This window comes from Danio aesculapii, chromosome 6 (genome assembly GCF_903798145.1).
Source record: "Danio aesculapii chromosome 6, fDanAes4.1, whole genome shotgun sequence".
In the NCBI taxonomy this organism is placed as follows: domain Eukaryota; kingdom Metazoa; phylum Chordata; class Actinopteri; order Cypriniformes; family Danionidae; genus Danio; species Danio aesculapii.
Genome location: NC_079440.1, coordinates 16,864,292 through 16,887,011, shown reverse-complemented (window position 1 = coordinate 16,887,011; position 22,720 = coordinate 16,864,292). Strand labels below are relative to the sequence as shown.

The window sequence follows — 22,720 nt, the reverse complement described above, 5'->3', positions numbered from 1 at the left end:
ATTCATTTTCTTTTTGGCTTACTCCCTTTATTAATATGGGGTTGCCACAGCAGAATGAATCACCAACTGATCCAGCATATGTTTTACGCAGCAGATGCCCTTCCAGCTGCAACCCATCACTGGGAAACACCCATACACTCCCATTCACACACATACACTATGGACAATTTAGCTTACCCAGTTCACCTGTACCGCATGTCTGGACCTGTGGGGGAAACCGGAGCACCTGGAGGAAATTCACGCAAACCCATGCAAACTCCACACAGAAACGCCAACTGACCCAGCCGAGCTTTCACAATCAATTAGTATTACTGTACAAAATTGACCCTTGACCTCACATTCATTTCTTCACTAAGCCATGAACAAAAAAACCTGAAAAATGTAGAGGAATTAAAAGAACATTGCTGTTTCTTTGCAATCGCACTAATCAGTTGCACTGATGTTGAGCACTGGGGTCATGCAGATATTGTGAGAAAAAAGAAAATTACCTGAATTGATATTAACCAAACATTTTTTTCCCGAACTACAAGAAGTCTTGCGTGCAGGTTGCCATTTTTACAGATAACCTCCTAATTTAAATGAAAGATAATGGCATCTCTCAATAAAATACTGCAACAGTAATTTGAGGATTAGAGAATGACACAGGCCACATAATTATGGATAAAGATTGGACTCCCTCTTTCATAACCAGGTCCATAACTTTTTGGTCAAAGGTGATATGTCTCGTTTTGGCGTCTCCCACATAAACGTCTCTTTTAATGTAGAAAAAGACAGTCAAATAGAACTTATAAGTGTGTTGACATATGTATACTAAAATACACACACACACACATTAAAAAAAAAAAATATATATATATATAGTAATTTTAGAAACACTAGCATCTTTGAACCATGCAAAACGTTCTTGAATGAATCTTTTTTTTAATACAAGAAAGATGACAGGAGTAAAACATCAGAGCATTGAATAGAAAGTACAATAACAAAAGCTAGTGGCTTTGGTGCATTTCTCACAACACTATTTACATTTGCACAACAGTTGCATTTCTCAATGCATTTCTCAAAACAATTAGTCCTTTGTGCAGATCATAGAAAATGACCAACTAAAACCAGCTTGACCAGCCTGGTTTAAGCTGGACATAGCTGGTTTTAGCTGGTCATCTACCAGCCTGACCAACTAAGACCAGGCTGGAAATGGCTGGAAACCAGCCTGGAAGTGGCCAAAACCCCTCTAAAACCAGCCAACCAGCCTAAGCTGGTTTAAGCTGTTTTTTTCAGTAGGGATGTTAGGGGGGAAAAGCAGTTTTGTCCGAGCTTTCGACAGGAAATGTAGATCGCAGTGTCTTCTGAAACCACACTCACGCTTTAGAAAGTTCTCACTGTTCCTGTTTCAAACAGTAGGGAGCAGTGTCGTCTTAAATCTCTCCATCCACCAGACCTTCATATCAGCAACTTTTTCTCCTCCCTCAACCTTTTCCCTTCCCCTTCCTCTTAAATCTTGATTAAAGGCACTTTATAGTGTAGTGTCGTGCGTTTTAAACAGGCTGTTGTTTGATAAAATACCTACTCCTTAGGACCTAGACATCATATGTTAAACACTGAAAATATAATCGCATTACTTTAAAATTATAACCTCGGTCCATCCATCTCGTTGTTTATCAGTCGGACTAAAAAACGCGTTTAAGATGTAGGACTCAAAGTAATAGATGTCCCCTGTAATAGATGAGCTTATATCTGGATGAATAGATGAATTAAAGATCTAAAACTCAACATATGCTTCAACAGAGTTAGTCATGTGAGGAAATCAAAATAACAATCTGCTGTTTCATGCATAGCACTTGGAAATAAGTGCATTTGCTGTACTGATTACATCAACACCTACTTTTTAAGGAAAGTGCTCTTTGTGGTTGCCAGGCAACATTCAATGTTCCCTCTTCATTGTGCCCATATTAGAAATGGCCACATGGATGGAACTACATCATAAAAATAAAAAAGCTGCATGCTCAGCGCTAATAATAGCAGTAACAACAGTACAAAGTGGAAGCAAATTGGTGAATATTCATAGTCATTCATAATAATCAAGTTTTACTAGATTAATTCACCAAAAAGTATCCTTTATAATTTACTTTATATTAGAAGTATCTATAGAAAAAACAGGTTATGTTGTTGCATTTGTCATGCCATGACAAAACCTGCCGGTTCAGATGTCGATTCACAGATTTTGATTCAGTTCTTGATTCAGTTGTAAGGTAAGGCAAGTTTATTTATATATAACACATTTCATACACAATGGTAATTCTAAGTGCTTTACATAAACGAGAATACAAGAGACAAGGATAAGAGAATAAAAACAAAGAATAAAAATGATTGAAAACAGATTAAAATGTATTCAAACAGGTTTTAAAAGAATGTAAATGAAAAGAAAGACGCAATAGTGAGATCTGTCGACGTAGCACAGTGCTCATTTAGTAAAGGCACAGCTAAACAGATGAGTTTTAAGTCTTGATTTGAATGTACCTAATGTTGGAGAACATCTGATCATTTCTGGAAGCTAATTCCAGCAGTGGGTTTTGTTTTAAAATAAGAGTATTTTTACTTACCAGTGACGAGCAGTGAGGTTTGTGGCTGGTGAGGCAGGACTCTATCAGGGTCATATTTACAAATATATGCACCAATAATATTTGCCAACAACTGATTGTGTTTCATATCTCATATCAGCATTCTTTTAATACACATGACAGGTATGTATTGAGAATGTAAAATGTATAGCAATTCAATATGCCTCCAAAAAACACCAAGGTGGACTCTATAGACAACTATAACAATCGACACAGCATCACGGCGGATGCTCTCTCTCTCACACTCAAACACACACGCACACAGGATCTGCACACTGGTCTTACCTTTACTTGTAAATTAAGTGTTGAAATGACTTGAATTACTTTGAAATGATCGAGTTATCTTCTGCCCCGTCCTTTGAAGCAAGCCCTTTAGCTCCGTCATTGGTCGTCAATTATATATTCACGTTTTGATCAATTTTGAAAAATTTTTGAGCTGAGATTTTAACGTTACATCCAGGATTTCTGCAGTCAGTCAGAGCAAAACATAAAATAACAGACTCCTAGGCTGTTTCTCAATATGCGTTCCTCAGCGATCTTGCGTCCTCGTGTTCTTATGTAACGTCATCATCAACTGCCAAAGTTCAGTTCCAAAACTCAAGACCGCAAGAACGGAGAATGCATGAAACTTCCCGGATGTGTTCTTGATATCGAGGACGCACAGATAGACTTGCGCATGGAACTTGCTCTAGAAGTCCCAGAAGTCATTGCAACTGGAGGTGGGAAGCGTAGCATTTTATATAGGTTTATTATTAAAGTTCAGAGATATAACTTATTTATTTAAGGAGTTTTCCTAAATGAAACGGTGAAAGTAAACATTATCATAAAAAACTTTATAAAGAAATAAACAATAACATTTTATTGAAGCATTACATTGGTAGGATACACTGAGTGAGCAAAAGGCACGTTCTCAACCCAGCGTGCACGGGCTTACCCTGTTACTTAACTTACCTAATGCATTAGCAGACTTTTTGCTTGTTTTAATGACATTTCTGAAAACAAGACCATATTTTTACTTGTCTTGTAAATGCTTTCCTGGTTTAAGAATTTTTTCAACATTTGGAGTAGGGTCACACTTTATTTTGATGGTCAGTTTGTTGAGTTTAAGTTACATTGCATCTACATGCCAACTAATTCTCATTAGATTATAAGTAGACTGTTAGGTTAGGGTTAGTGTAAATTGACATGTACTTGTAAAGTTTCTTATAGTCAGTTAAATGTCTGTTGAAGCAGCAGTATCAACAGATATTAAGCAGACAGTCTACTAATACTCAAATGGACCATCAAAATAAAGTGTTACCCGGAGTAGAAACAAGACAAAAACTTAAGCAACTTTATTTTTTACAGTATTTTTGACTCAAGTAATATTGAAAAAGAGGAATTCTTATGGAGTAATATTTTATTATGGTATCTATACTTTTATTTAAGTGTCTAATTTGTCTACTTCATCCATTGCTGCTACTTTACATATGTATCTTTAAAAGATACTATTCCGGTTACAGCTTTTCTTCCTTTAATTCTGATCTTTCTGAAAACTAAAATGAAAAATGACATGCAGAAATAGAGGAGTGCGCACACAGACCTGACTCTCTTGGCAAAGCAGCATAAACATTACATAAGCTGCGTTGCCTCCTCTCACTGACATTGGCCCGAGGTAATGCTCATCCATCTATATTTAAAAATAAAATACATATAACTCTATACTGTAGGTTGCAGACTGGAACATCCTCTGCGTGGATCCAGCAAAATAGGATAAATTTAGCACAGAGGTCTTTAAAATAAAGTTGAAAGCAAAAGATAGATTTTCATGCTTATTTCTGATAAGTTGAAGTCAGAATTATTAGCCTTCCTGAATTATTTGCCCCCCTATATATTTTTCCCAATTTGGAATGGAAAGATGATATTTTTCAATACATTGCTAAACATGATAGTTTTAATAACTGATTTATTTTTTTGTGCCATGATGACAGTACATAATATTTTACTAGATATTTTTCAAGAGACTAGTATTCAGCTTAAAGGTGCAGTGTGTAAATTTGACACCCAGTGGTTGAACTAGGTATTGCATTCCTGGATCAAAACAAACGCAAGCGCATGTTGCCAGATTGAGGACCAACAGGAGTGTTCCAAACTATTGAACCTAAATGCTGAATTAATGCTGATTTAAATCATGTTCTCAATTAAAGCAACGGCACGCAATAGAAGAAATGTTTTCATATCAAAAGGAACAGTTGAAATTTATATTTTAGATACAGCTTCTAATTCTTGCAGCAGAACAACAGAAAACTGACAATGTTCACCTCAGTTACACCTCATGTGCTTTATTCTTAACTATGTGAGTTTGAATGTCATTTTACATGACATTTCTTGCCATACTACTAAAAGCAGCAGCAGACAGTTCACCTCAGATCTTGAAATAAAATAAACCATTCGAAACTGAACTTTAGAACTGTGACTCAGTGCAAGCCAACACATATCCGTGATACAGCATGTACATTTAATAATGTTAAAGAGGGTTAATATGTATTAATTAGATTATAAACCTTACCATTTTGTTGGAGTGCAGTGAGTGCACTACTCTGTGCTTCTGAATGGCTGTATTTAAATTTTTGTGGCGTTTCGTCTGGTGCAAACAGCCAAATTGCTTATCACTGCAAATCTCCTCATGTAGCGTGTTGTTAGGACATAGGGTTACAATGTAACCTGCTCACCTAATTTTTACGTTCGTAATATTTATATTATTTGCCAGTGTTGGGCAAGCTACTTTAAAAATGTAGTGAGCTAAGCTAATAGCTACTCTACTTAAAATGTGGCTTAACTACACTAAAAACTACCCTCTGGGGCAGTGGTTCCCAATCTTTTGGGACCCCCTTTTCCCCTGGAAAATATTGTAAGGCCACCCTCAACATTTAATGATATTATCGCTCATAAGTTTGCAGTAAGGATGACAAATAATGTTCTCAAACAAACGGTATGTTTATTACTATATCTAGATATGTTTATGCACAAATAATAGCCTAATGTAAACAAAGGCCATTTGTAACTGAAAAACATTAGCCTTTGGCCTTTAAATTGTCCATTTACATTAGTTGACAGTAGCTGTGACTTCCCTCATCCTATTTTGGGTGTGTGTCAATTCTTTTGCCCTGCGCTCAAAAAATGCTCTGGGCTTGTTGTGGAATTGGGGATGAGTCGTCTGCAAATGTCTTATTATAATTTGGACGGCCTCATGCATTCGTTAGCAAGAACTTTGGTGCAGATAATACACTGTGGCTGGGTCAGGGACTCTTTGCTTCGAGAAAATGGAATAAAACCATAGTTCAGGTGACTATCTTGGTATTTCCTGCATTTCATGTTTCCAATATTGCTAGCGCTGTGACCCGAAATGTTTAGAGATTCCTCAGCTGGGTCCAGGATGCTTGGGTCATTAGTATTAGCAGCTGAAGGCGAATCAGTGAGACTCGATCTTTTTTGTGGAGGATGAATTACAAATTTATCCATTTTTTGGTCAGCCTGGGGGTAAAATTAACTAAGGCAACATGATCGTTCTCCCAATTGTCCACTGCTAAGAAATGTAAAAAATATGAAGCTACCCCCCAAAGAGCTCACTGAGGCCCGCTCGTGGGCTGGGACCCCCCTGTTGGGTACTGCTGCTCTGGGGAATGTAGCAAGCTAAGCTAAAAGCTACATGGCAAAAGTAGCTCAGCTACATCTAAGGTATTTTTGCAATTTTCATATTTAAATCAAAGCAACTTAAATGCAACTCAATCATATCTTAGTGATCAATAAAACTGTCAATGAAACTTATGAGGCAGAATTATTCAGTTCAGTTGTTTACTGTAAATAATATGCTGTACCAAACAGACACAAATTATAGTACATAACAGCAAAAACAAAATATTCAATATAACCAGGTGTTACACATTTAAAATACTATAGTAATTTATATTAAATGGAAATATTTAGCAATTGGCATTATATATATATATATTTTGTGTGTGTGCGTGTGTGTGCCTGTATATATATATATATATATATATATATATATATATATATATATATATATATATATATATATATATATATATATATATATATATTGTGTGTGTGCGTGCGTGCGTGTATATATATATATATATATATATATATATATATATATATATATAATTTTTTTTTTAATTCATTAATGAATTACATTACATATTATAGTATCATTAGTTACTATCACCAAAAAGTTTGTTGTCAGCCAAACTGTAAAACAGGGTGAAGAAGACATCGTCATTCTCGCCATCATATAGATATACTTTCTAGACACCGGTTTCACAGCTCTGTGAATGTTGGTGCCGTCAGTTAATGATCCACAATCAAAAATGTATCTTATGTGGACGCTACTGCGCTACTTGACTAAAAAAATTGCTTCGCTACTGAAAAACAATTTGATTTAGAAAGTAGCGACGCTACCGCCATGCTACTGAGAAATGTAGTTAAGCTAGTAGCGTCACTACTTGTAGCGCCTCTACTGCTCAACACTGTTATTTGCTAATTAATAGCCTCATGTGGAACTCTGAATCTGCGTCTCATTTCGGAGTCTGCTCCTATTCACCGGAGGTCGCATTTTGGTTATGGACGCATGCTTTGAGAGCATTTCTGACTGAATGAATGAATGAAATACATGGTTGTCCACCAAGGCAACCGGGGTGTGGTGAAATACAATTGGCTAAAGTGGCAGTGGGTGGGCTAAAAGAACCAAAGCAAAGACACCCGACCCAACACGTAACAGACATTTCAAAGTCGAATATCTGACTTCAGCATGGTTTTTCAGATAAAAAAATATGTTCACTTAGCATGTTTGTTAAATAGCTGCAAACATATTATGGTATTGTTATGCTTTAGAAGAGTCAAAAACGTACATAGAGCACCTTTAATAAACAAATAAGTTTAAAATAAAAATAAACAAATAAAACAAATTCCTTGCTCTGTTAAACATCATTTGGCAAATATCTGGAAAAAGAAAATCACAGGAGAACTAGTAATTTTGACTTCAACTGTATATCTATAGTCCAACATAAAGCGGATTACACAATGCATGTGCTATTAGGAATGCAAACTAATAGAGAGATGGCGGTGCAGCAGCATAAGCACAGATGGTCACACATTTGGGCTTCACGATGAGTCCAGTCACCTCAACATGAGCGTGAAGAAACCAAGCCTGTTACCACATGTCCAGCCTCACTCTTTCTGTTTCTGCCTGTTTACTGAAGCTCAGAGTTCTTAAACGAAGTATGAATATTTGTCGTTTAGCCTGCATGTCAGTACACAACATTAATGAAATGATGATTATTCAAGCACTTAAAGGGTTAGTTCACCCAAAAATGTACATTTGCTACACTTTCATGAAGTGAAATGATCGTCCTGTGCTGCAATTGAAACAATATGGATTTTACATTAAAATAGCATCACATTTCACACTGCTCACAATAAATCCTGGTTATTAAAGTCTGTGTGAACTGGAAGTTTCTGAAACTTTTATTTCAGTACGTTGATGTGCTTCCAACAGAAACTGAATATTAAGTAGGGGGCGTGGCTTTCTTTTTGCACAGCATTCCCTTATAGCATACTAACAATAATAGGTGTGTGGTTACGTATATTTGACCGCCATTCCAAACTTGAAATCAAATAATCACATTTTGACTAAAGGTTACCAAACCTTTTTTCAGTGGATTAACCTGCATGGATTAACTGTTCATCTAAAGAACAACAATGTGCGCTAGCGAAATAAACAATGTAAATTGGATTTCACATGGACCTTATTAAGATGACAGTTCACAATGTACATTCCTGAACCCACATGTGCATATTGGAGGCATTAGTCATTGATTGGATGAACATGCAGCATGTGGTCATGTTTTCATAATGGCTCTAGCATTGCACATCCTCGTTTGTGTTTAGGTTTTACAGATGGTACTAGCATGTTTTTCCTGAATGGACTTTCTTTTGGACTCTCTGTCCCCTTTTGGCTTTCTGTCATGGGAGTCCTTCTATGGTGACATTCATATTGAAGTGACGTTAATCACTGTGTATTAACTAAAACTACAGGAGTTTACTGCTGTGTCCTTGATCTTCCACAATTATACAGTTTTCTTATCCTATATTCGTTATTTGCCTGTTTATCATTGCAAAACTGCTTTTAGACATGTATTTTAACAATATTCAGTGATTCAGCTGTAATCATAAGAAGCTCCAAGAACACTTTTGTTCAGGATAAAATTGTAAAAACAACTTTGCCTATATCTTCCGTGTCAGATCACTGTGAGCCTTTACTCCAAGCAATACAACTGCATGTTGCATTCTGACTGGTTATTCTGCAACGAATCAGAGCGCGAGTATCATGTACTGTTGTTACTTAGCAAGTAAAAAATTCAAACCAAGAAGTATCACAAAGAGGCCGGCTGTAATTTCGCTACATTTCTCAAATATTTCCAAATTAAATGGATTATTTGATTATCATCAAACATACACTACCTGACAATAGTCTTGTCGCCTATCCAAGTTTTAGGAACAACAAATAACAACTTGACTTCTTGATAATTTGGTATCAGAAGTTGATTATATGAAAGGCAAAAGCCTCTATTATGCTTATTTTACCAAAATAAAATATGATGCCTTGATTTTTAATTATTTAATTAGGACAGTAAGGTCTTGTCATTTAACAGAAATAATGTACAGTATATATAAAGTCATGGTGCAGTGGAAAAATAATTAATATTGTGTATGACTCCCATGAGCTTGTAGGACTACATCCATACATTTCTGCAATGACTCAAATAACTTGTTAATAAAGTCATCTGGAATGGCAAAGAAAGCGTTCTTGCAGGACTCCCAGAGTTCATCAAGATTCTTTGGATTCATCTTCAGTGCCTTCTTCATACCCCATCTTACCCCAGACATGCTGAATAATGTTTGCTTTCAGGAACTTTGATGTGGAGGCTTAAGTATGAGACGGAGCGCTATCCTGCTGAAGACTTTGCCCTCTCCTGTGGTTTAATGTAATGGGCAGCACAAATGTCTTTGATACCTCAGGCTGTTGATGTTGCCATCCACTCTGCAGATCTCTCGCACACCCCCATACTGAATGTAACCCCAAACCATGATTTTTTCCTTCACCAAACTTGACTGATTTCACTGAGAATGTTGGGTCCATGCAGGTTACAATAGGTCTTCTGCAGTATTTGTGATGATTGGTATGCAATTCAATAGATGATTCATCAAAAAAATCTACCTTCTGCCACTTTTCCAAATAATCACTAGAAGTCAAGTTTTATTTGTTACTATTATTGCTGGAATTGACGACAAGACTTTTGTCCGCTATGTATTTGTACAAGCAAATCCTTCTATGGTGAGTGACATTTACAGTGATAATGATACTAAATGCTGCTTTGTTTGGCTTCTCTTTGTGGAATGAAAAAACAGATGCGGTCCCCAGTGAAGCAGGAAGACACATTCTCTTGCGCAGGTGCAGAATGTGGCTCTCATTTTAATCAGCTTTCATCCGTTTTGGTGTGTTCACACGTACCTTTTTGTCCACAATCCAACACGAGGTGACAACACAGTTTGATTTTGTTGGTGCTAGTTGTTTTGGGTCGACTTGGTATATCCTGGGACTAATGGCAATATGTTGCACTGCTTGCATATGGAAGAGAAGACAAATGTAAACAAAGTCATTTTTACAGTTTTTGGCAGGGGGTTTTGGTGCACAAAGTATTTTTGGAGCGATGTATGATTACAGTTTAACCTCATTTTTTATTCCTTTTCTGGACTTTGGCATGGGAGAGCTCTCTGATTTCATCTAAAATATCTTAATTTGTGTTTGAAAGATGGGCAAAGATATTAGGGGATTGGTATTACATAAGGGTGAGTAATTAATTAATAAAAAATATTCATTTTTGAGTAAACTCATCTTGGAAACGCAAACCATTTGAGGAAAACTTATTGTCTTCACCATTTAAGTTTAAAAATGAATATTTAGGAGTACTGTGAACTTAAATTGAGTCCAAGATTTTTTTTTTTTATTACAGTGACGCTTAAATAACAAACCGAATTTACTTAATGTGGGTTGTGGAATCTCAGTAAACTGCTGGTTTGATATTCTAGAAGTCTAAACTACAGTTCTAACTAAAGTTATAATAAGTGAAAATGTAATATGAGCAGCAATTAACTGGCTTATGCCAATGGATGTGGTTCAGATCGTGTTTCTTCTGATCTCCCATGAAGTGACATGCAAAATCAAATGACTTGCATTGAGTATGCCCGTTACATCTGACCTGACATTTCTCATTGAAAATACTATGTAAGTTGAGATAAGGCACGAAGACCAATTTAATTTTTACAGCTCTGGAAATAATGACAAGTTATTATCAGTTCCATTGATTTGTCATTAATATGTACGCTTTTAAACCAAATGCTCATTCATTGGTTTTATTTTAGATTTATTATTTACTTATTATTTGTATTATTTAGATAAATAAATAAATAAATAAATAAAGAATAAAAAATTATTTGTTGTGTTATAATCAACATTATGACACACATTTAGCTTATCTAGGCAAAAACAAACTAGGTTAAAACTTGACTTGAGGCCCTAGTACAATCCACAGTGAATGAATATTACGATGGTTAAAGTTCACCTACCATATTAGAATTTGCTGGGTTAACATGTTTCACGTCTGCGTCAATAATAAGCCTATGTGCAGTGGAGCATGTAGACACTGAGCAGGCATTTCTCCACAACACCCAATGAGAGATAAGCTTTCAGTCCAAATAGTAGAGCACCAAATATGGACACAGTTGGAAATGATCACAAACCTGTAGGCCATTCATGGTAATCCTCATATTTGAGCACACCGTCGGCCAATAATTTTCTTTATCTCTAATAGCAGTAGCTGATAGGATTACTGAGCGTACAAGCCATCACGGTGATTGAATATTCAATGATGAAACTGAACAGGTTGATTCCCTGATCCTGGATAACTGTAATGTGTTTTGCTGAAGGCATGGTTTAAAGGTCAGTGGAAATTTGACAGCGTGCTGATGGAAGTCTGTTTTTTTAAAGACAGGATGTCTTCATTTTTTTATTGTGCTTCTTGATGATTATGCACTTTAGCATCTCCTGAAAGTAGCAATTTATAGTTATAGTTTCTGAGAAGCATAGTTACACAACATTTGTTATACTCATTCCGTACTCAGTCAGAGATAATGTGTGAGTTGAAAATGTTTGAGACCTTTACAAGCCAATCACTGACGTCCTTTATCAGAGGTGACAGTAACATCACCTCGCCACAACTTCTCGCCTCCGCTGAAAAGGTCACTTAACTGTAGCCCGTATTCTTTTTTTAGCTTTTTTCTTCATCAATGTTTTGTTCTTCTCCTTTCTGAACCATAGCTTCATTTATTTATTTATTTTCTCTCATAGTGTGGAGAATAATGCAGAGCTGACATTTTCGGCAGGTTACTCTGTTTCTTCCACCACACTGTAATAAAAGATCAAATAGCAACATCAAAACAACTTTGCGTCAGCAGAGCAGTGGCGGGTTATTGTGAAATGCCATCTGTCATTCAGGGGTAAGCTGGTGCAGTGTGGCAAGAAACTTGTAAAAGGTGCCCTGTGCCAAGTGAAGAGTCCTAACAGAGGCGTTACATGGCTTTTATCAGAATGAACAGTGGTTAATTGTATATAACTTATACAATTAAGTATATACAATTTTTTTAATTTGGTTGTAAACTGACAAATTGAGTTAATCTAGTGTGATGCAAAAACGATATTGGTGCCTTTTTTCAGAAAGGAGCAGTGAAAACTTAAGAGTATGTTAACCCCAGTGGTGTAAAGTAACTAATTACAAATTCTCAAATTACTATATTGAGTAGTTTTTCTCAGGAATTGTAATTTACTGAGTACTTTTAAAAATGTGTACTTTTACTTTCCCTTGAGTACATTTTTAGGGCTGTATCTGTACTTTCACTCCACTACTTTCCTTCAACCTGCAGTCACTATTTTTTCTTGTCTATGGGCATTAGAAAAATCTGTCCTGCGAGTCCAATCAAATCACATATAGAAGGTAAATCGCATCATAATGAACTACCTCAAGACATGGGCGATTTATAATTGCAGCAAACTGTTTGGAAGTATTCAAAGTGTCCAAGAAGATGTCCAAAGTCTTTACACGCATTGACCCAGAGACTGTTTAGATGCATGTCACTGATGAGAAGATGTTTACTGTATGATGACCTAAATAGCCTTAAACACCCAGCAGGCACAAGATGTCAACATGACGTCAGATTGACGTTGTACCCCAACATCATGGTGAGGTTGCATTTTATTTGGAAATGAAAATCGAGTTGACGTCAGAACTCAACATCAGGCCAACGTCAATGTCCAACGTCCAACCTAAAACCAACCAAATATAAACGTCTAATGATGTAACAGCTTGACGTTGTTTGGACGTTACCACTATTGACATTCATCAGATGTTGGATTTTGGTTGCTATACCTGATGAATAAATGTCAGTATTTGACGTCAATATGATGTTGATTTTAGATGTTGGGTTGATGTTGGATTTTGGTTACTTTTGAAAGGTCTACTTTTTACTCATACTTTGATTAATATTTGCAATAGATATTTTTAGTCTACTTGCACTACATTTCAGGCAAGTAATGGTACTTTTACTTGGGTATGATTTTTCAGTACTCTTTCCACCACTGGTTAACACTGAAATGAGAGAAACTCTTTCGTTTCAAAATGGCAGGTTTGTCAAACTCAAGAAAGCAGGGTAAGTCAAGCCTGTTTCTGAAAGAGAGGTAACGTTTACTCAGAGTCAGTTACCGTGGTAAATTACTCTGTGAACCTAACCTGGTCAGGAGCAGGTTTTATCCTCTAAACTCTGAGTTTCTGTCGATCTCCTCCCCTTTTTTAAAGATGAAGCGGTATTTCTCACCTTAGCCTTAGTCATTCATTGCCTACATTTCAGTCACATAAAGAACAAAGTTACAAGAATGACTTGTCCTTTTTTGGGAAAATTACAATTGGATTCAATACCATCCCAGCAGCCACACAACATCATAAGACATTAATATTAGGTTAGACTTTCAATGTCTATTCAATTCAATGTCTAACCAGCATCTAACGACAACGTTATTTGACGTCCAATAACGAAGTCAAATTACATTGATATTTGGTTGATTTTAGGTTGGGTTGGAAAGTGACCAAAATCCAACGTCTGATAGATATCATAGTGGTAACGTGCACATAACAACAAGATGTAACATGATTAGACATTGATGTTTGGTTGATTTTTAGGTTGATTGTTGGTCGGACGTTGGACATTGACGTCAGCCTGACGTCACAAAAAAGGCACATAAGTGCACTTTTAAATAAATTAAAACTCAATTTTAGAAATTTTATATTAAACTGATAAACGTGTGTAAAAGTGGGAACCTTAAATTAAACATTATAAAAATGAACATTAAGTGTTATATGCGTTCTTGTTTGGTCAAATTTGTTTTATTGACTTTTTAAAGTCAAAATTTTAGAAATGTCATTACATAACTTACATAATTACATTACATAACTTACATAATTACATAACTTATTTTTTATTATGGTTAAATATTGAAATACTTTTAATATATTAAATGTAAACTTATGCATTGATTTGAGCATCTATGTTTTCCCACGCTAACTGTCTCTGTTCCGCCGATGCATTGGTGTTGCTTTTTTTGTTTGTTTTGAATATATGGTCATATTTGCTATAACTTTGCATGAGCACATCAAGTTCAGCTGGAGAAAAAAATGCTGATCTCTTTTTTCAGATGCTGCCATGGTGACATGATAATATCTGCGCTCCATTGATAATGCCTTTTTATAGTCGCGGTGCGCGCGATTACCTCTGAATTATGAACACATTAGAGTTTGAGCTTGCGAAATGTTCTAGTATGGCACTGTGAAGAGGGGCGGAATTAAACAAGATGATTAGACATTTTAAAAAAGCGAGCGTTTCGTCCATGTTTTAAATTTCTGTCCAGAGAGGTCCTGTTTTGATCTTCGATTGGTCTCACGCAATCAAGTGATGCAATTTCGCAGGTCAGAGTTCAGCAAGCTTGAACTTTTCAACGCAGCAAACTGCGAAACCTGTCACACGAGCTTTCGTTTCCAGTCTGACACATTCGTGTGTGTATGAATAGAAGTCTATAGGGAGAAAAGCCCAGTGTGACCGCAGCTTTAGTCAACTCAAAGTTAATTGACTCAGATCAGCTGTTCTGAAACCGAAAACTCTGAGTTTTTAATCTCTCTGTAAGTCAAGCGTAAGTTCAACTTTAAACTCCAAGTTGGTTGATCCTCCTTACTGAAACAGGCCCATTATCTCAAGGACACAGTAGTGTTTTGTTAGTGTATATAAATTTAGCACATATTAAAGCACTTCAGTCTTACAGCAAGGATATACAACTGCTGATTAGTCTGCCAGGCTTTATTTTGCCCTAGATTAATATTATCTGACTTATTACATGCTTCCTTGCTAACAATGTAGACAGTTAGACACACAACACTGATCTGATCTATTTTATTTCACTACCCTTTATTTAAGCATAAGGTAGGAAGTTTCTCCATTTCCACCTGGGGATACTCTCCCGAGGCCCTCAGACTATGCAGAGTCACTGATTCGATCCAAGAACAATGATGAGATGATCCTAAGGTTTCCATATCCTGGACCCGGCTGTATCCTGAGCAGCTGCTGGGTGGTCATGGAGGAGTGGAGAACATGAGACTGATTCCTGTGACGCTCCAGGGACAGACGAGTCTTCGCTGAGGCCAGCTTCCAGCCTCCACCGCTGAGACTGCAGCTCTGCACAAGATGTTTGGCCGGCAGAGAAATTAAAATTTGCTATGACCTTTTATGTGAAGCTGCTTTGACACAATCTACATTGTAAAAGCACTATACAAATAAAGGTGAATTAAATTGAATTAAGCATAAGGATTGTATATAGAAAATGGCTGAATGCAGCCCACACTTACGTACATATTATTCTGTCACAAGATGGTGCCAAACAGTTAAAGAGTGAAATAGCAAATAGACCATTTTGAGGGTTGTAAACAATAACAATGGTCCCAACGTATTTCCTGTTTAACATTTTTTCACTTCTATAGCTTGCAAAAATCCAAAAAGAGCCACATATGGATAATTGAGATATGATTGAATTGCCTCTTGTTACAGTTATGAAATAGTTTGATAACAAGCAGAAAATATTCATGGGCCAATGAATATTCATGGGCCAATATTCATGACCACATTGAAATGGTCTATAAGCATATCTGTATATAAAAAAAAACAGTTAAGATCTCAAAATGATTTTGTAGAACTCAGATAGGCCTGTGTTGTTAGTTTCAGCAGCTGTTATCTGGGATTAATACAAGGCTGGAATACTGGGTTCTGATTGGTCAGTCATGACATTCCATGGTATGTTGTACTGAGATAACTGCTGAAGCAAATAATACAGGCTCATCAGGGTACTTCGAATCATCTTGACCATCATTGAAAAGGTTCACATCAATACATAATTGTATGTCATGACGCTGTTTTTGACTGTTTGGCACTATCTTGTGACTGAATGAATATTGGGTAGGTTAGCGTATGCTCCATTCATTTTCAGGGATAAAATGATTGAAAGGTTTAAAAACAATGTTCCTCAAAGAAAGATAAGAAGACATTTGGATATTTTACCTACAACAGTGCATAACAAAATTAAAAGATTCAAGGAATCTGGAGGAATTTCAGTGTGTAAAGGACAAGCACTGCATCAAGAATCGTCATTCATCAATAAGCGATATCCCATCCCACAGTGGAAACATCAGATGAATCAGTTTTTCAGGTGTTTTTTGGGAGAAGTGGATGCCGTGTGGTCAGGACCAAAGAAGAAAAGGATCACCCACACTGTAACCAGCAACGAATCCTAAAGTGAGGGGCTGTCATGGTATGGGGTTGTGTCAATGGTAACAGTGGTAGTGGTAGTCCTGAGCCCATGTGGTAATATCGCTTATAGATGAATACCGATTCTTGATGCAGTGCCGCATGAGATCATGGTAGTTCAGCTTAGTCTTGCGCCCTTGTCCTTTTCAATTTTCTCATGTATTTGTTGGCAAACTGGCTATCCTCTGCCTATCTTTTCTCCTAAAGGACTAGACCAGGGGTGCCCAAACTCAGTCCTGGATGGCCAGTGTCCTGTTTAGCTCCAACATCCTTCAACAGACCTGCCTGGACGTTTCTAGTATACCTAGAGCTTGATTAGCTTGTTCAGATGTGTCTAATTGGGGTTGGAACTAAACTCCAGGGCCGAGTTTAGGCACACCTGGACTAGACCTTTTTTGGTTTTTGTACCAAATCATAATAACAATGACCTGTTGTTGACATCACCTGTGTTAAATCACATCATTATTTAATCAATTTACTTGACCACTAGCTCTAAATTGTCCCAACTTTTTTTAAATGTGTTGCAAGAACCACATTTGGAATATGAGTTTATTTTGAAAGAAAATAAAATAAAAATCATGAGGAACACATTAAATTATGTTTGTTGAATTGTCTGAAATGAAATACAAGTCAAAGTAAATTTAAAAATTACTACTTTCTTTTTTATCTGAGTTTTCCATACTGTCCCAACTTTTTCTAATTTGGGGTTGTATTGTTTATTATTAGTTCATGTTAGTTCATGCTTTTCGTTACCCAATTATTCCTTGGAAAACCACTTACTTGGGGAAGACAGGTTTCACTGAAGGCAGAGAAAAAGAAGACAGGACAAGCCTGGGCGAGACATTGAGAGTGCACTGTATGTTAATTTTAAAAAAGAAACACTTTTGTTCGCTGTTCAGTGTTAGTGGCAACAGTAAACAGTTTTTATCTATCGCAGACTTGCTTAAATACAGTAGTGCTGATACACACTCCAACATCACACGCTAGATTCCCCTCAGCTTAATAATTGTCCTATGGTAGCTCTTAACTAGGTGAAGAGGGCAATAGTTTATCTTTTGTGTATTTGACAAGAGATACAGGGTGAGTGAGAAAGCTAAAATGTGAGAAAATTCGATATATGAATGCCAATTTCCTTTTATATAAGTTAAAGAAATCACAAAAAAGCCAACTTAACAGTTCTAAGTTACAATGTTTTAATTCACTTTTTCAGTAAGGTCATCTTTTCACTTTTAAGGCAATGGGTTCTCTTATTTTTGTAAGTAAATAACTAAAATCACCAAATATTTGGCCAAAATATGGACCAACAGAAGAATTGTGTAAAGATTAACCAAACAGCTTGTTTACTATTTTAGGCTAGAGGCAACCCGGCATTCTTCGGAGTGTATTATGTATGTATACCCCATTTTCAAGATTCAGAGTGTGCCTCAGTCTCTTGCTGCGTCAGATAACCAGCACAGTGACAGACATGAAGGACGCAGAGCTCACGTTTGTGACAAATACTACAGTGAGAATTTTCCCAATGATTATTTGATGTATGTTTTGTGGAGTTAATTCAAGCCTTTCTGCAATGACGATTCAAACACAACTTTGTTGCAAAGTTCACACACACAGACACACACAGACACACACACACGCACACGCACACACACACAGCATGCGCATTTAATTTGCACAGTTTTTGCACAGCAATATCTCCAGCTGTATATCCATTATATGTTAATGTACAAAATAAACCAGATTTAACGTCCCTAAACCAAAATTGAAGTGTCTTCTTTTATAATTGTACTGACACTATTTTAACGTCAGAAATTTTTTTAAAAAGACTTATTGTCTTTATAACACTCAATATGACTGTGGACACACTATACCTAAACACAGTTCTGTCCAAACAGCTTAAAAAATATGATTTTCATCATAGGTATCCTTTAAATTTCTACAATGCTAAAAACACACACCCACATATAACAGTGCTCTGTTACTTAATTACTAAAATAAATAAGCCCAACTCTGCTTCATCACAAAAATAAATGCATTACAAAAAACATCCCTTGCATTTTGACACAGAAAATGGCATCAATATAAATGTAAAAAAATGTAGAAATGACCACATTTGTCAGGCAATTCATCTATTTAACCATGATAGAAAATTAGCTGTTTCTCAGTAACAAACTCAGCCAAACCAATGTGTTTACACCTGACACATGCCCATTAACACCTACGGACTCTTTTTTCCAATGTCAACCATTGTCCTGGGGCAGAGATTATTGGTCAGTGTATATTTTCACAATGCATCATCAGTCGACCATCTTGGAGAGCAGAATGTAAACAGAAATGAACGAAACTTGCACATTTTGCAAAAGACTGCCAAAAAAAAATAAATAAAATCAAGCAGAATAAAGCCTATTAAATTCAATTCATCAAAATATTTACATACTCACCAAGTCATTGTCTATATGATTTAGCAGTTTTTTACACATTTTGCCATGGTTAAGACAGCATAAATAAGCAGAAAACCTTATTGAGTTGTAGATTGCCATGCAATCGAATGCTGTTGTTTAAATCCAAGTACCTCCATCTTAACTGGACAAATGGGTAACTGACCAAATTGTGACATAAGTGAAAATACTTTTGTGAAATAGGCTTACTGATTTTGCATATGGACACAAAAGAAAACAAAGGGAAACAATAGGGAGAGCAGCAGCTTTCATTTCAGCTCTGTACGTCTCAAAGTGATGCTGAACGCTGTGAGTTTGTGACAATCAGGACCTTAAATCTCACTAACTTTAACTCACTAACTCACTTTAGTTTCTCATTGTTTGTCAAAATTATGTCAGCATGCATACTGTGGCCTTTTGTGGCTATTCGAATGCATTGGATGACAATCGTTTACACTATGAAATCAACTCAAGTGAATGTCTTTTTGACTGCCTCTGGATGTGGTGAAAGTGGACATGCTTCACACCTATTAAATACCTATTATATAACCTGTATTTAGCAGCATCCACTTGTAACTGGTGACAATTAGGTGTAAATAGGGCCTTAAAGAGCCCATATTATACATGAAATAGGGTCATATTTAGGTTGTAAGGGTCTCCAACAACAGTCTAATATGCATGCAAGGTCATAAAACACTTTGATGGTCTTATAACCTGCATTTATTTTTACCTAATTATCCCAACGACTCCCATATGAATCGTTCAGCGATTCATTTGTTCCCAACCCCCTCCTCAGCGCGAAGCTAATCTGCGCTGATTGGACCGATGACAGCCTGCTGCGATTGGTCGACAGTGACAGGCTTCAGCACGAGACAGAGTGAAATGCCCAGCTGGTAATCAACTATATAAAAGTAGTCACAGTGCACACACGCTTCATAGTGTAAGGCTTTTTTCACACACACACACAACCCTCCTCAGAAGAACTGGGGAGATCGACGCGAGTCTCTCTCTCTCTCTCTCCCTCTCCCTCTCTCTCTCTCACACACACACAACGCTCCTCAGAAGAACTAGGGAAAGCGACGCGAGTCTCTCTCTCTCTCTCACACACACACACACAACGCTCCTCAGAAGAACTTGGGAAAGCGACGCGAGTCTCTCTCTCTCTCTCTCACACACACACACAACGCTCCTCAGAAGAACTAGGGAAAGCGACGCGAGTCTCTCTCTCTCTCTCTCTCTCTCTCTCTCTCTCTCTCTCTCTCACACACACACAACGCTCCTCAGAAAAACTAGGGAAAGCGACGCGAGTCTCTCTCTCTCTCACACACACACACAACGCTCCTCAGAAGAACTAGGGAAAGCGACGCGAGTCTCTCTCTCTCTCTCTCTCTCTCTCTCTCTCACACACACACACACACAACGCTCCTCAGAAAAACTAGGGAAAGCGACGCGAGTCTCTCTCTCTCTCACATACACACACACACACACAACGCTCCTCAGAAGAACTAGGGAAAGCGACGCGAGTCTCTCTCTCTCTCTCTCTCTCTCTCTCTCTCTCTCTCTCTCACACACACACACACACACACAACGCTCCTCAGAAGAACTAGGGAAAGTGACACAAGTCTCCTGTCTCCTAGCTTACGATCGATCGCCATAGCAACGACAAACGGCAGTGGAACGCGAGCTCACAAAAGCCTTTAACGTTAAATCCGTAAACAAAGCGGCACGCGTCGCGTTTTTAACTTGGCTTACATGTGATAAGAGAATATAATGAGTAACCGCGTGTACTGTACCAGGTTAACAACTCATCTTTGGGTAGAGACTGTCAATATTATCCATCTGAGCACAGCGTGACTTCATTCGACCGGCGGTGTCTGTGTGTGTGTGTCTAGTGTTTTTTCTGTGTTAGTGGGCGGGGCCGCAGGTTTCAAATCTCCCTGGTTTGCGCGCGTAACTACTGGCGAGGCTTGTGTTTCGTGGCTGCGTCATCGCGAAACACCTAATGACTCGTTATCAAGGCGACTCGTTTGAAGCACTATGAGTCGACTCTTTTATAGATGAATCAATAGTTTTAAACACTGTACACTTACAGATTTAAGCCTTAGCTGGATATTTCACTTCACTTAGAGCTGTGTTACACACTACATGGAAGGGCATTTTCAAAAACCCATAATATGGGCTCTTTAATTGAGATCAAATCTGCAGCCAATTTAGTTGTTACAAAATATAGGAAATGTATCATTTAATGGAACTTTGACTTAAGATTAACATATGTTTAATCTTCTAATCCTGAATAATATTAATTTGTTGCTTTGCCTGTTTTGATGTGCCTGACACCATTCTAAAGCTTTTGGTTTGCTCGTTGAATGTGCACAGGACGTCAACATGACGTCATATAGATGTTGTGCCCCAATGTACCCCTTGGTCATGGGGACATTGGATTTTGTTTGGAAATTAAAATCGGGTTAACGTCAGAACCCAACATCAGGCCGATGTCAATGTCCAATACGCAACCAAAAGTCAACCTAAAATCAACCAAATATCAAAGTCTAATCATATCACACCTAGATGTTGTGTTGACGTTACCATTATGAAATCTATCAGATGTTGGATTTTGGTCACTTTCCAACACAACCTAAAATCAACCAAATATCAGTGTAATTTGACGTTGTTATTGGGCGTCAGAACATTGTCCCTAGACACTAGCTAGACATTTTGGTCACCTAACGTCAAGGTCTAAATCTAACCTAATATTAACGTCTTATGATGTCTGCCGATTACATCAATCTGTCAGTTGAAAATAATAAAAACTAAATGTTTGAACAAAGTAGGGTAGCACGGTGGCACAGCAAGAAGGTTGCCTGTTCGAGTCCCAGCTGGGCCAGTTGGCATTTCTGTGTGGAGTTTGCATGTTCTTCTGTGGGGTTTGTACCTTCTTTGGTACAACATTGTACCATTTAGAGTGTAGTCTAGTGCAATTAGTTGTTTTTATTTTATAATTGAAGGTCCCGTGAAGTGCTTTGAAATGTGCATTTTTATTTAATGTTTGATGTAATCTCAACCAAAACATGAACAGAGGGCACGATTTAGAGTAGCTCCTCTGCTTTAAAAAAAGAGCCAATAGTGTTTTCTTATCACCCCTCTTCCAGTGAGTGTGGTTGAGCTCAGACGCATCAAATGAGAAGCGTATTGAAGGGGGCGGGGCATCTTAGATACTATACAACATTTGATTGATCACGATTTGAAAAGAAACTGAAGTATGAGGGGACATACTTCTATACTAAATTTAGACAGAAAATCTTACATGCTTTACATGTTTATATCAGTTTTATATCTTATAAACGTGAATTTTGTGATTTCCTTGGAGCACACTAGCTTATAGATATCCTAAAAGACAACAATACAAACATTTAAAAAACGTTATTTTAATTTCATAGGACCTTTAAAGAGCATACTTTCTTATCATTTACCCCAAATGAATGGAAGTGAAATGTGACAACACTGTAACATCTGATTTAGCCATATGACAGCTTGAGGTTTTATCTCATCTAATGAAAAAAAACTATATATATATATATATATATATATATATATATATATATATATATATATATATATATATATATATATATATATATATATATATATATATAA

General features: G+C 36.9%; 1 long non-coding RNA gene across 1 annotated transcript in view; it reads right to left on the bottom strand.

Annotated features, from left to right (window-relative positions):
• Positions 1–15,216: 15,216 nt before the first annotated feature.
• Positions 15,217–22,720, bottom strand: part of LOC130230588 (uncharacterized) — a 39,470-nt gene continuing 31,966 nt past the window's right edge. The window contains exon 4 of the long non-coding RNA XR_008837962.1: positions 15,217–15,509. This is a non-coding gene — a long non-coding RNA (uncharacterized LOC130230588). The remainder of the gene's footprint in view (positions 15,510–22,720) is intronic.